The sequence below is a fragment of the Fistularia commersonii genome, chromosome 31 (genome assembly GCF_037954325.1).
Source record: "Fistularia commersonii isolate RoL2024-O1a breed Wild chromosome 31, RoL_Fcom_v1.0, whole genome shotgun sequence".
In the NCBI taxonomy this organism is placed as follows: domain Eukaryota; kingdom Metazoa; phylum Chordata; class Actinopteri; order Syngnathiformes; family Fistulariidae; genus Fistularia; species Fistularia commersonii.
Window position 1 is genome coordinate 8,632,843 of NC_141314.1, and position 12,624 is coordinate 8,645,466.

Sequence of the window (12,624 nt, forward strand, 5' to 3'; positions counted from 1 at the left end):
AGCCGGATGATCCGATCCATTTTGGTAATTGGTTCCTAACGCATGTGGGAGACAGGAAAAAAAAATAAAAAAATCAGCTTTATTGAGCAGGTATGTCCGATCGACAGTTTCACCTTGTACTGACATGGAGGTAAACAATAACTGGATAAGAACATTAGACAAAGTGCAACGTTTGTTTCGATAATAAGGTAATAATCCACATGAACGGTGTTGTCAGTGAGGCTCTGCAAAAGATGAGGTCATCGGATGCATAAAATATTAAATAAAGTGATGTTCATGTGCAGATGTTATTGTTGGCGCATGGCTTAGTGTGTAAGGTGCTGTAGGGGTGTGTGTGTGTGTGTGTGCGTTTAGCAGATTGGTGAATAAAGCTGTTGCTGTGTGTGGCAGTGCTTTCGTCCACCTTTGTCTTGGTGTGTGTGGAGTCCCGATTTTTTTTTTTTTATATCGACCGATAAATGTGTTGAAGAGGAATTTGTATAAATAGGAATTCAACATTTTCATGGAGCTTCGCCGGAATCCGTGGATTTTTTTTCCTAAGTCGCACTCCAGATCCCCGCAGCGACCCGCAGTGAATGCCAGGGCAGGCACGTGGTTATTATCATACACACACGAGCAGATGCCAATATTTATTTTTAGAAAATCTTGACGTGCGCTTGCAGCCGATAGGGGAATGAGGCGCGCCGGAACATTTCCACCTGGTTTCGAGTCATTCAAGGGCAAAACGTTGCGGTTGCTGTAAAGAGGCATCCCAAAATATTCGTAAAAATTCTGTGCACTCAGGATAGCGATGCCAAGTTATTTCTGTTTTTCTTTCTTTTTTTTTAAAAAAAGAAAAAATCCACTTTGACAAGCGCAGCTGTCCCACGAGTAACGCTACACATCATGAGAAAGTAACTAAGCCGATGTGCCGGGTGTGAGCCCGACTCGCCTGTCCAGCAGACTGTGTGAAAAGCCTGCATGTGACGTGCACTCCCCCTCCGGGGGCCGCCGAGGGCGGCGGCGGATTCACCATGAATTTACGTTTGCGCGTGTGATCGTTGTCAAGCACGAAGCCCGCCGCACATTACGAACGGTCCTTCTTGTTTCACTCCAACGTTTCGTTGACGACGCAAACACACACACGGATGGGCCCGGATTTAACGTTCCCAGATTCAAAGTGTTTATTTTCACGTGCAAATCGTGTTCCCCTATGCCTGAAAATAATTAATGAGACTTGAATTAAAATGTGTTTTATTTTAGTCCCGTTATTTTTAAAGCATAGGTTTAATTTTGAAAATAATGGTGATCTCGTAACATCCAAATAAAACATGTTAAGATATTTTTGTCGCTTTCCACAGCATTCAGAAAGAGGACGGCATTTTTGGTTTGCTGCCGGTGGATAATTTAATTTCGGCTTCTTTTTTTTTTTCCCCCATGATCACAAGAAGGACTCAAACTATTTCTCATTTATTTTGCTTAAAAGTAACCTTCAACCCAACATCTTTTCATTATTTTTTTTCAATATCATTATTTTCAAAATATTTTGTTGCTGACAGAAATGTAATTTTGTTTTCTTCGCAGTTGTTCTTTGATTTAAAAAAAAATGCAACATATTTTGTTTATACGTAGCACAAAAAATAGGCAAAAAATAAAAAGTTATATCCCGTGTTGTTACATTTTATATTTCAAAACGGTTTGGTCCAAATGGCGAGCGGTAAAGGTCGCCGACCCCTGCCCTTTGCAATGAAATTCTTACTTTGCCATCCACAATAAATAAATTGGTAAGCACATTCATCTGCTCAATGTGAAATGTTGCTGTGCAGTAACATCGGTACAACTACTACTAGTACTATTACAACTACCACTACTACTACTAATACTACTACTACTGATGCTTTTATTAACAGCAGTAAGTGATAATGGATTTCTTTGTGTTGCACATGATACACTTTCATCACTGCCACAGTTGCATTGCAAATTAAACTGAAACACTTCCTACTTTCAAGCGTGTTTCTTCTGTTCTGCTATGTTTTCAAACCTGTTGTAATTTTCTCTTTTTTTTATGATTTTCTTTTTTCCATTCAGCAGCTGCCGGTGTTTAAGAGGTACAATAGAATCAGTACAATACAATATTCTCTTCCGTTCATAGCATTTCCTGTAGGCCAATTAAGAGCGGTTTGGAGTCTGGACGCCCCTGACGGGGAGACATTCAACCGTTCACCCTCACATTCTCGTCACGCTCAGACACAATTATTCACCCTGTCATTTCCATGTCATGTTGACCAAACCATTCACCTTCTGACTCACACATTTGAACGTACTGTACAACCATTTAAGCATCATATTGAGACTATTCACCCTATATTCATGTTAAATGTACAAAATTAAGCTTCTAATTCACACGTCATACAACCGCTTAAACGTCACCTAGTGATGTGCTGTAATTTCGGGACGATAAGCCGCAACTTTTTTCACGTAAACAACGATGCGGCTCATATATGGACCTTTTTTTGGGGGGGTCACATCGGACCGATGAAATGACCGGGAAATTCTGAGTCCGTTCAACTCCGACACCGAAGAGGACGACTTTGACGGTTTCAGTGCGCAGGAGGAAGCCCGAAATAGCGATCGGCTAGCCGGTGCGGCTTACATTGAGGTGCGCTCAATAGTCCGAAAATTACGGTAATTGGACGGTGGGACGAATCTAGACGACACGAGGAGAACATGTGGATTCCGCCAAATGTTGGAATCCAACCGCGAACCCGGCAAACGCTCAATGGCGAGCTGTTAATGGGCTGCATTCGTGCAGCTCTCTCCATGCCTGATGGTCCTCGGGGCCTCTCGTGCACGCCGCCGGCACCCCCGGACACTTTGACGCGAGGACTCCAGAGCGAGGGGGGGATTAAAAACGGCCGATCGAGGCGACACGCTCCTCACGCCGGGATCAAGGTGAACGCGCCGCGTCTTACTCTGCCTCAATTAAGGTCGAAAAGGTCCTTTAGCACCTGCTTTGGGGAATAAATTAAGCCGTTTCAATTCTGAGACTCAAACCAATCACATTTCATCAATTTTATAGCTTCATCAGTGTCACACATATTTCAGCATGAAGGGATCGATCCAGAGTTACCGTCGGACGCCCTTGGATCCGAAGGACACGTCGCGTGAAAAGCTTTTCCCGGGGAAAGGCGCGAGGGGCTTTTCGCACTTTCGGCGGGCGACGCCGGCAGGCCGGGTTTCTTAAACCGTCGTCTTAAATAGACTTTAAATGTCGCCACTTTGATCATTTGTTCCAGTCTTCACCAAAACTGATGGGAGAATGATGTTATCCTTTGTGTGTGTGTGTGTGTGTGGAGAAGGAAGGTGACTGAAGTGGTGGTGGAGCGGCAGCGGGAGGAGAAGTGACCTGAACTTTAACAGGATTGAACCAATACCCCGAGGAGTAAACATTCAGTAAAAGCTGAGCAGCCCATATCTGTGGAGTAAATGGGCAGTAGAGTGGAGCATGTTTTCCTTAACGGGACCGAGGTGGGCTGCCAGGGGATCTGAACTTGTAATTCCCTTTCACAGTTGCTTGAGTCATCATCGGCGAGTGCTGCGGCAATTTTTGCCAAAAATAAGGTCACGGCTCTGGGAAGGATATCCATTATCGAGATTGGAAGTGTGGCGCCATGTGGAGATTGGAATATGGAATATTGGGAGGAGGTGAAGTCGGATCCATCAGGTCGAATCCTCGGCCTACGGCGACCGCACAATGCCTCCTTAAGTGTTTCGCTATGGTTTTTATTGACTTAGAATTAACTCTAGCTCAATTCTGCGTGTTTTATCCAATGATATGCCGTCGTTATATTCAATCAAACTCTGCTGTGGCTCCTGTTGGTCTTGGGAGTAAATTGTAACTTTTTGCCTTAGAGGTTCGTATTTATATCGGATGAGTGATGTTACTCATCCTTGTTGGTCTCGGTCCATTCGCATTCCTGCTTATTTTTGTTCATTTTTGTTGCAATTTTCACTTTTTGAAACATTGTTGTCGTTTTGGTTGTCTATTTTCACCCTTGCTGTTTTTTTGTTATTGTTGTTGTTCTCCCTCTTTATTTATTTGTGAATATCTTTTGCTATTAATTGTCTTCTAATTGTCTCTCTATTCATATCTATATTCATTTTTATTGATACTATAATTGTTACTCTGCCGTGACAAAAGCATTTCCCCTTATCTTATCTTATCTTATCTTATCTTATCTTATCTTATCTTATCTTATCTTATCTTATCTTATCTTATCTTATCTTATCTTATCTTATCTTAGCATCTCACATTTGTCATATCGTATCCATTCACACATTTACAAACATTCAGCCATTCACAAGGTTATTCTCACCTCCTGTAAAGACATAAAATCCCTGCACACCTTGACGACCAAAAAAACCTCACTTTTGCACAAACGTCTGCTCACACGTGTGTTTTCAGCTTCGCCTTAAAGAATCAACAGCTCAGTCCCGCCTGATGTCCGGAGGCAGACTGTTCCATGATGTCGTTGCAGAGGAAATAGGTCCTAGAACAAATGTCCTCTCGCTGGTAATCTTTCTTTCGGACCTTGGGGACGCAAAAAAACAAGAACCCCGGGTGCACGTCCGGGCACGTCCGGCTACGCCGAGCCCGATAGGTGAGATTCAACACCATCGACTGTTTTATAGGTGAGGAGCAACACCTTTATGTTCGCTCTGGCCCGGGCAGGAAGCCGGCGGAGAGACGCCAACGCCAGAACCATGTGTGAGTCAGGCCTTGGACGCCCTCCTTTTCTTTTTCAACCTCCATAAAACCATCCATAAAAGGACGTTAAAATAATCCCATCGTGATTCACACACGCATGGATTGAGATCTGAGCGTCCTTTCAAAGCGCCGACCGAGATCTTGAGAGGATTCATAACTCCTCAAGTGCGATATTGCAGGAATCATTTCTTTTTTTTCACCGCCGATGCGCCCACGACGGGGATTTGGAAACAAAAAAAAACAGATATGACGACATATTTTTTCCTGACATTCTTATTCATGATAGCCGACCAAACACAAAATGACATAAAATGAATTTTATCAGCTTGACACTTGGTTTTATAAAAAAAAAAAAAAAAAAAAAAAAAAAAAAAAACTTCTAGCCTTGACAATCTCATTTCTAGCGTTATGTGAATTTGGTGCTCTTGGAAAGAAATCAGAGTTCAAATGTGAAACCGGGGTTGGTTTCAAACGTTGGCGTTATTGTCAACCCCCACCTGTTTGACCCTCCTCCTCCTCCTCGCCGTTAATTCTTTTTAAAGGGCTCGAATATAAACCTGCGCACCGCTCGATAATCGCCGTCCTCTCAGGTACGCAGCCTTCTGTGATGGGGTGAAGGAATAACGGCCCGGTTACTGGGAGGAAAATAAATCCTCGCATCCTTTCTCCCTGACATTCAGGTACCGGGAAGGTATTTTGGGGAGTAAAGGCTGTAAAGGTCCAAGTCTTATATGTGACACTCTGACAGAACCAATCTCACCTTATCTGGCTCTCTGGTTCCACACCTTCTCCCCTCCTCCTCCTCCTCCCTCCATCAATTCCGTGTCAAACCCTGCCCCGGTAAGTGCACTGAATTAAGACGATTCCTTTTTAATTACTTGCTGTATTAAGTGTAATCTTGAGAGCATGCATAATATATCTGAGTTTGACTCGGCCCCGTATTGGGATTAAACTGTTGTGGGTGAACCTTGCCTGAGGGCGAATGGCACGAACGCAATTAAATTAATTTCACTGTGAAATAAAGTCAGTTTCGGGGGAAAAAAAAAAAAAAAAAAAGCGCAAAAAAAAAAAAAAATACTAAGAAAGAAACAATCCTGTCTGCTATCATTATTTTCCCAGTAACAAGAAGAAAAACACTCTGTGTTTTAAATTAAGTTCGGCTCATTTTTCTTTTTTCTCTCAAGTCTCCTTAAAAATGAAATTACAGCGATTCCAACCGGCGCCCCGAGACTGCTGGGTGTTATGGATTGCGATGCAGCGGCACACGGAAACACAAACTCACCTCGTGTCATATTTATTTCATTATCGGTTGTTTGATTGATCATGTATTTGTTTTCAAGGTTACTCCTGCCGGGGCAGCGCAAATTAACGAATGCTGCCGGACACCGGGACATATTTTATGGATTACTCCTCTAACCGATTAATAATTGGATGAGGTCATTTAGAATAAAGAACAATAAGTTTTAGAATTGGAGTTTTTACTGTTTTATTAATTTTGATCACCATTAAGGTAGCTGTGTCACATTCCAACGACACCAGCTAACTGGGGGCATCAGGTGATCAAAACATGGCCTGCATGTTTAGAAATGACTACAATGTTCTTTAATTCATTAGTTCATTCATTATCTACCACGTCTCCGATGGATCTGCAAAACATGCAAACTCCGTGAAAGAAAACCCCCTCCCACGTGGGGTATCCAATCAGGGAGCTTCTTGTTGCGAGGCGGAAGCGCCAGCAACTACGCCACATTGATCAGAAATGGTAAATTCACAGAGCGCTTTCACATTATGCAGTTTCTAAATGTTTGACACTGGATCACATTCAGCCCTTCACACACACACACGGCGGCGGAGCTGCTATGCAAGGCGTTAAACGCATGGCGTTATTCACAATGTCATCTGTCCGTCGTCTGCTCCATTCACTCACCCATTTGGGGCAATTTTACCCCCATGTTTTCCAATTAACCTGCTGCATGTTTTCGGACTGTGTGAGGAAACCGGAGAACCTGAAGGAAACCCACGCAGACATGGGGAGAACATGCAAACTCCACACAGAAAGATCCCCTTCTCAGAATCCAACCAAGGACCAGGGTCCTTCGTACTGTGAAGTTAGAGTGCTAAACACTGTGCCACGGTTTATACACATACATATATATATATATATATATATATACACACACACATACACACAGACATAGATAGAAATATATCTATGTACATATATACAAATAGAAACACATGCAAATACAAACATACACATATATACAGATGTATATAAATACTGTGTGTGTATATAAGTATATATGGTGGGGTGGTGTATATATGAATATATGTGTGTGTATATACATCTGTGTATATGTGTGTTTGTATTTGCATGTTTTTCCATGTGTATATATGTATATAGATATATTTTTATCTATGTCTTTGTGTGTATGTGTGTTGCCACCCCCACCATATATACGTATGTATATATATGTATGTATATATATATACATACATATATACATACAATATATAGATACACACATGCACAGACAGATATATATATATGTATATACACATACACATGTATAAACACTGTATATATACAAACTGCATATATGTATATACACATACACATGTATAAACACTGTATATATACAAACTGCATATATGTATATACACACACACACACACACACACACACACACACACACACACACACACACACATACACACACACACATATAATAATTATAATAACTTATCCTTTACTAATCCCCATGGAGAAATTCATTCTCTGCAATTAACCCATCATGGATGAGCCATGAGAAGTAGGCTGCCGCCCACCAGTGCCAGGGGACCAGTTAGGGGTTGTATGTATATATGTATATATACACACTCACACACACACACACACACACACACACACACACACGGACGTTTATATATGTATATGTTTTGTGGTCAGATCAGTGATGCTGCATCAGCATATTGAAGATCAGCAATAAATGGACCCAAATTAACTTCAAGGAGGGGAAGATATTTGTACAGGCAAGTAACCTCCTGCACAACACTAGATTAAAAAAAATTACAAATAAATATGATTTATTGCAGATACACCCAGGGGTCAGCTCGGCGCCGCTGCACACACCGTTACACGGAGAGCAGCCGGTGGCAAACAGTAAACAGTGAAGCACTGAGCTGTTATAATATCATACAAAGGGGGCCGTACGGTCAGATACAGCACTATAGAAAATACATAAATCAATGGTTGCGAAGAAAATCTGAAGGACTGACTTTCTTTGCTTCTTAACAAGAAACACCTGATCTCTGTGACAGCGAGGTGGATTTCTGTTGCTAAATTACATTTCTTTTGGATCCTTAAAGCACGGATCCATAATTCTTCTTCAGCTGTCAAGAGACTGGCAGACAAATAGATAAGAAGGTAAATGGAACAGAGACCAATTACAGCAGGCAGCGCTGACGCCCGCTGAGAGGTCAGCGAGCTCGGCTACACACACCTGCCACTCCGTTACCCGGAGCCACTTCGGCGGCGCCGGCCCCCGCAAACCCGAGCCCCGGCTGCAAACCTGAGCGGTCCGCTCTTGACCCCGGAGACATTTGTCTATCTGAAAAGCCGAGGGAAGGAGCGCCGGTCCACGCACGCCAACCTCAACGACCCACATTCACCCCCGCCGCCCCGTCCTCGGCCACGCACCGTTCGGACGGACACACAAAAAAGACTCGATACGGGTAGATTTTCTTTTAATAGTCGTACGAGGAGAACAGGGAGGGGGAAGAATTCAGAGCGGCAGACACTGGTAATTGAAAATGACAATATACTCTTTGTATAACAATGATCATTACCAGCATAATCATCACAGCACCACCGCCTGAATGCAGCGTTTTTAGATAAACAAAATTACCCAGCTGACGCAATCCATTCCGTGCCCCCTCCGCCCCGACACCCCCCATCCTAGTCGATTATCGGTGCTTTCCTGCTGTTGGACCCCTGGGCTATTGTGTCACTTGGAGGAGCCAAAAATCTTTGTGGCGGGTGGAGGTGGGGGGGAGGGGGAGGAGGGAGGGTAGCGCATGTTTTTTTTTTAAGACCCGTTATCTCCAAACAGCCCCCAACCCCGCCGGCCGTCAGCGCCATTGAGATATTCCTGTCTGTGCAGGGAATGTAAGAGCAAGTGCAAGCTGGCGGCACGAGACATCAGTCAAGTTCAAAAACTCGACTGTTTACTTCAACCTGACGTGAAATCCTGAAGCTAAATAAAACCTGCGATGTGTAAAGGTAAAAGCACCTGTCATCACACATGTATTCGTTCACCCTCTCATTCGCATGTCATGTGGAGAAATAAGATAAGATAGGCTTTATTTATCCCACGATGGAGAAATTCAATTGTCACAGCAGCTCTACGGGGTATAAAAGTTAGCAAATAGCAAAACATGCAAATAAAGGATATGGATACAAAAACTAAACTTTGACTATGTACTATTCATAAAATATATAGAAAAGTATGAAAACAAATAAATGACATGCCTTGCGCAGGGAACGGTTAGAGATAGCAGGTGTACAGCAGGAGATGTGGGAAGTATAAACAAAATAAGGTGTCCCAGGGAATTTATAAATATAATAAAAATATTGCACAGATGAGAGTGGCAAGAACAAATGAAGGGAGTGGGGTAGTGCAAAAAAAAAAAAAAAAAAAAATCAACCATTCACTCTCTTTCACACATCTGGGTAGTTTGGAGTCTCCATTGAACCTATATAATAAATGTATACATACAAATACACACATACACACGTGAATATCCATATATAAATAAAAAAATATACCTACACATATATAGAAACATATGCATACCAAACACACGCACATATACACACATTTACATGCATACTGTATATGCATATAAACACATGTATGTAATAATTCTTTTCCCTCCACTTACCGGGTTTGCTTTCCTCTTTCATTGGCTATTTTTCCTGTATCATCATTGAAATATCCAGGATTATCTCTAATTCGATGCGGAGGGTTGGGAAGCCTGAACTAATCTTAGCAGGCTCTGTGTTTTATTTTCCCCGTGTATTTGTTCTTATACAAAGCAGCGGGGGGATAACAGGAACATCCTGTCTGTTCTTGCCAACGAGCGTATTTGACGAGCGACACGGAGCTCAGATTGGATCTGATTGCCAGGCAATCCGGGGGATGATTGACAGTCGGAGACGCTAACCAACACAGGACGCTCCACTTATTACAACGTCGACAACGACGTCATTGCATCATCAACACACGGACGCATCGAACCCGAAACGAGTGGCGAAGACGACGGGAGAACGCTAAACGCTACCTGAAGGCGGCAAAAAGAGAGGAAAAAAAAAAAAATTCCGCCATTACAATTTTCCACTTTGAGTACGAGCCAGGGCCGTGTCGCAGTGTGACAAAAGAGATCTGAAAAAGTGAAATACGTTTTTTTTTTTCTGGGAAATATCTCATGTCAAAAACTGGCAAGACGCAAAGCAATTCAGCTTTTATTTCGGCGTTGTACAAAACAACTTATCCACCTGCTGCTTCCAGATACGGCTCGCCATCTCCTGCCACTGAGGAGTGTGTTTTGAGAAGTCGAGTTGACCCTGATCACTCCACTCATGACTACATCCATTCATTTTCCACACCGCCTCTCCTGCAGCCGGGGTTTTTTGGGTGGGGGTTTGTACGGCAATTGTCGAGGCGGCGTTCACCCCAAACCAGCCGTCCGTCAGTCACATATAGAAACATACAACCATTCACTCTCTCATTTACACGTCATCTGGAGATGTATCTTGACAATTTAGGCTCTCCAGTGAACCTCCTGCATATTTTTGGACTGTTTAAACAGAATCTTCTATCTAATGACTGTCTTGAATGGGAAAATGTATTTCTCTAAATAAAAAAAAAAGGGTTAATTATTATTACTATCATTTATTTGTACCTTTTCCATAAGAATGTCTGTATCTTAACGTCATAATTATTTTTAATATATTTATAATTATTAATATTATATATTATCATAATTTATTTCTAATATTTGTACCTTTCAACATATTATAACGTGATAAAATTGTAAAAAATTATACTTAAGATCTTAAAACACTTGATAGCCTTAACCTTGACACTTTATATTCTATTGTATTTCTTATTCTCCCTCCTACTATTATCTATTATTGTTATGCTTTTGCTTGAAACTCTGGCACAACAATTTCCTTCGGAATGAATAAAGTTGTTCTCATCTCTCATCTCATCTCATCTCATCTGAAAAAAAATCAATTCAGTGTCGAACACAATTTTGGGTTTGTGATGACATCACAGATTATATTTCAGGGAAAGAACTCAAATCAGGAGCAGCCGTGACAGCCGGACATATTCTGATATTTTGAACAAAAGGTACAAAAGGTACGACAGACAGAAGGAAATGGACCGGCCGATGCGACTGCGGATGCGACTGTAAGTGGACATGATAAATTGAACGTCTCTGTAAGATTAGCAGGGATTAGCGGCGTGTCATTTCCAGGCAGGAGCGCTGATCTGCTTGCTGAAATATTATTTTCATTTCCTGCATACAGAGGACAGCTTTCATAAGGCAAGCATTGAAAAGAAACATCTATTTCCAAAATGTTTTAATTCTACCGTGTCCTGTGTCCTCATTCTGAAAATGCAGAGCTGCACCAATCGAGCCTCGCGGTCGACAAATGCCCCTTTAGTCGACGCAGTGTCAACTTCATGAGGGATTCTGACTCCATACCTCCAATTCTTCCCAGCTATGATGAGAAACAACGGGAAAACGGTCCCTGCGTTCGAAAGCACCGGATTTGTCCTTTGTGTCCGCGAAGCTGCCCAGTCATCCAGGTCCCGGTCTATCGGCCAAGTTTGTCGGGGCAACCGGACTTTATCTCTAAACCAGGGGTCCACAACCCTTAACACCCAAAGAGCCATTTGGACCCGGTTTGCTCGGAAAAGAAAACACTGGGAGCCACAATTACTTTTTGACGTCTAAAATAAAGGTACCACTGTATATATTGTTTTTTATTACCTTTACACTTTGTATAAACAAGTGTGTAGTGTGTTGCTTCTGAAATTCACAAAGTATTATGGAGAAAATTAAATTTCATTTATGTAATGAACTCGTTTTGAGCTTTGGCCTTTCAGAGCCTGTAGCGAAGCCTTGACCTGAATTTTAAAAATAAATCAGGAAAAAAATCACTGTGTCAGTAAACAATAAAAAATAAATATTTTGAAAAATATCTTCATATATATTTATTTTACCTGGTTTATGGGACTTCTGCCCCTGAACTTCTGCGCACAGCATCTGCAAATCAGCTTTACCGGCTGGCGGGTATACCGGCTTCCGCGAGTGTGACGTTATTTTGAGCAGCGAAAAATAATAAATGTAATTTTATTTAATATTTCAAGATCACAATAATCTTCCAACTTAGAACTAAAAGTTTAAAAAAGGAATTAACACAAATGAAATACACGTGGGGCAGTTGGGTTGTCATGTTAACGTATGCTAGCCGAAGAATTCCGGGTACTCACCTGAGATGGAAGGATGCGGGCGGATCTGCACTCTTTGGTTGTAGAGTAAACCGAGGCTCGACCCAAGTGACCTAATGGACCTCTTCGGTTAAACAATCTGCACATTAGCCACACCAATTCTGGGAGACTCGCCTGAGTTGCAATCTGAACGGGTAAAGTGACAAAAGAAGCCAAACTGACTTGGGCACGGATTGCCAAGGTCTTGTTTGGGTTATGCCCCTCTACGGTCCGGGTTGTCTACAACTTTCACTGCAGATCCACATGTACCTTTCAAACTCGAGTGAGTCCCCCCCGGATTTTATCGGCACACAC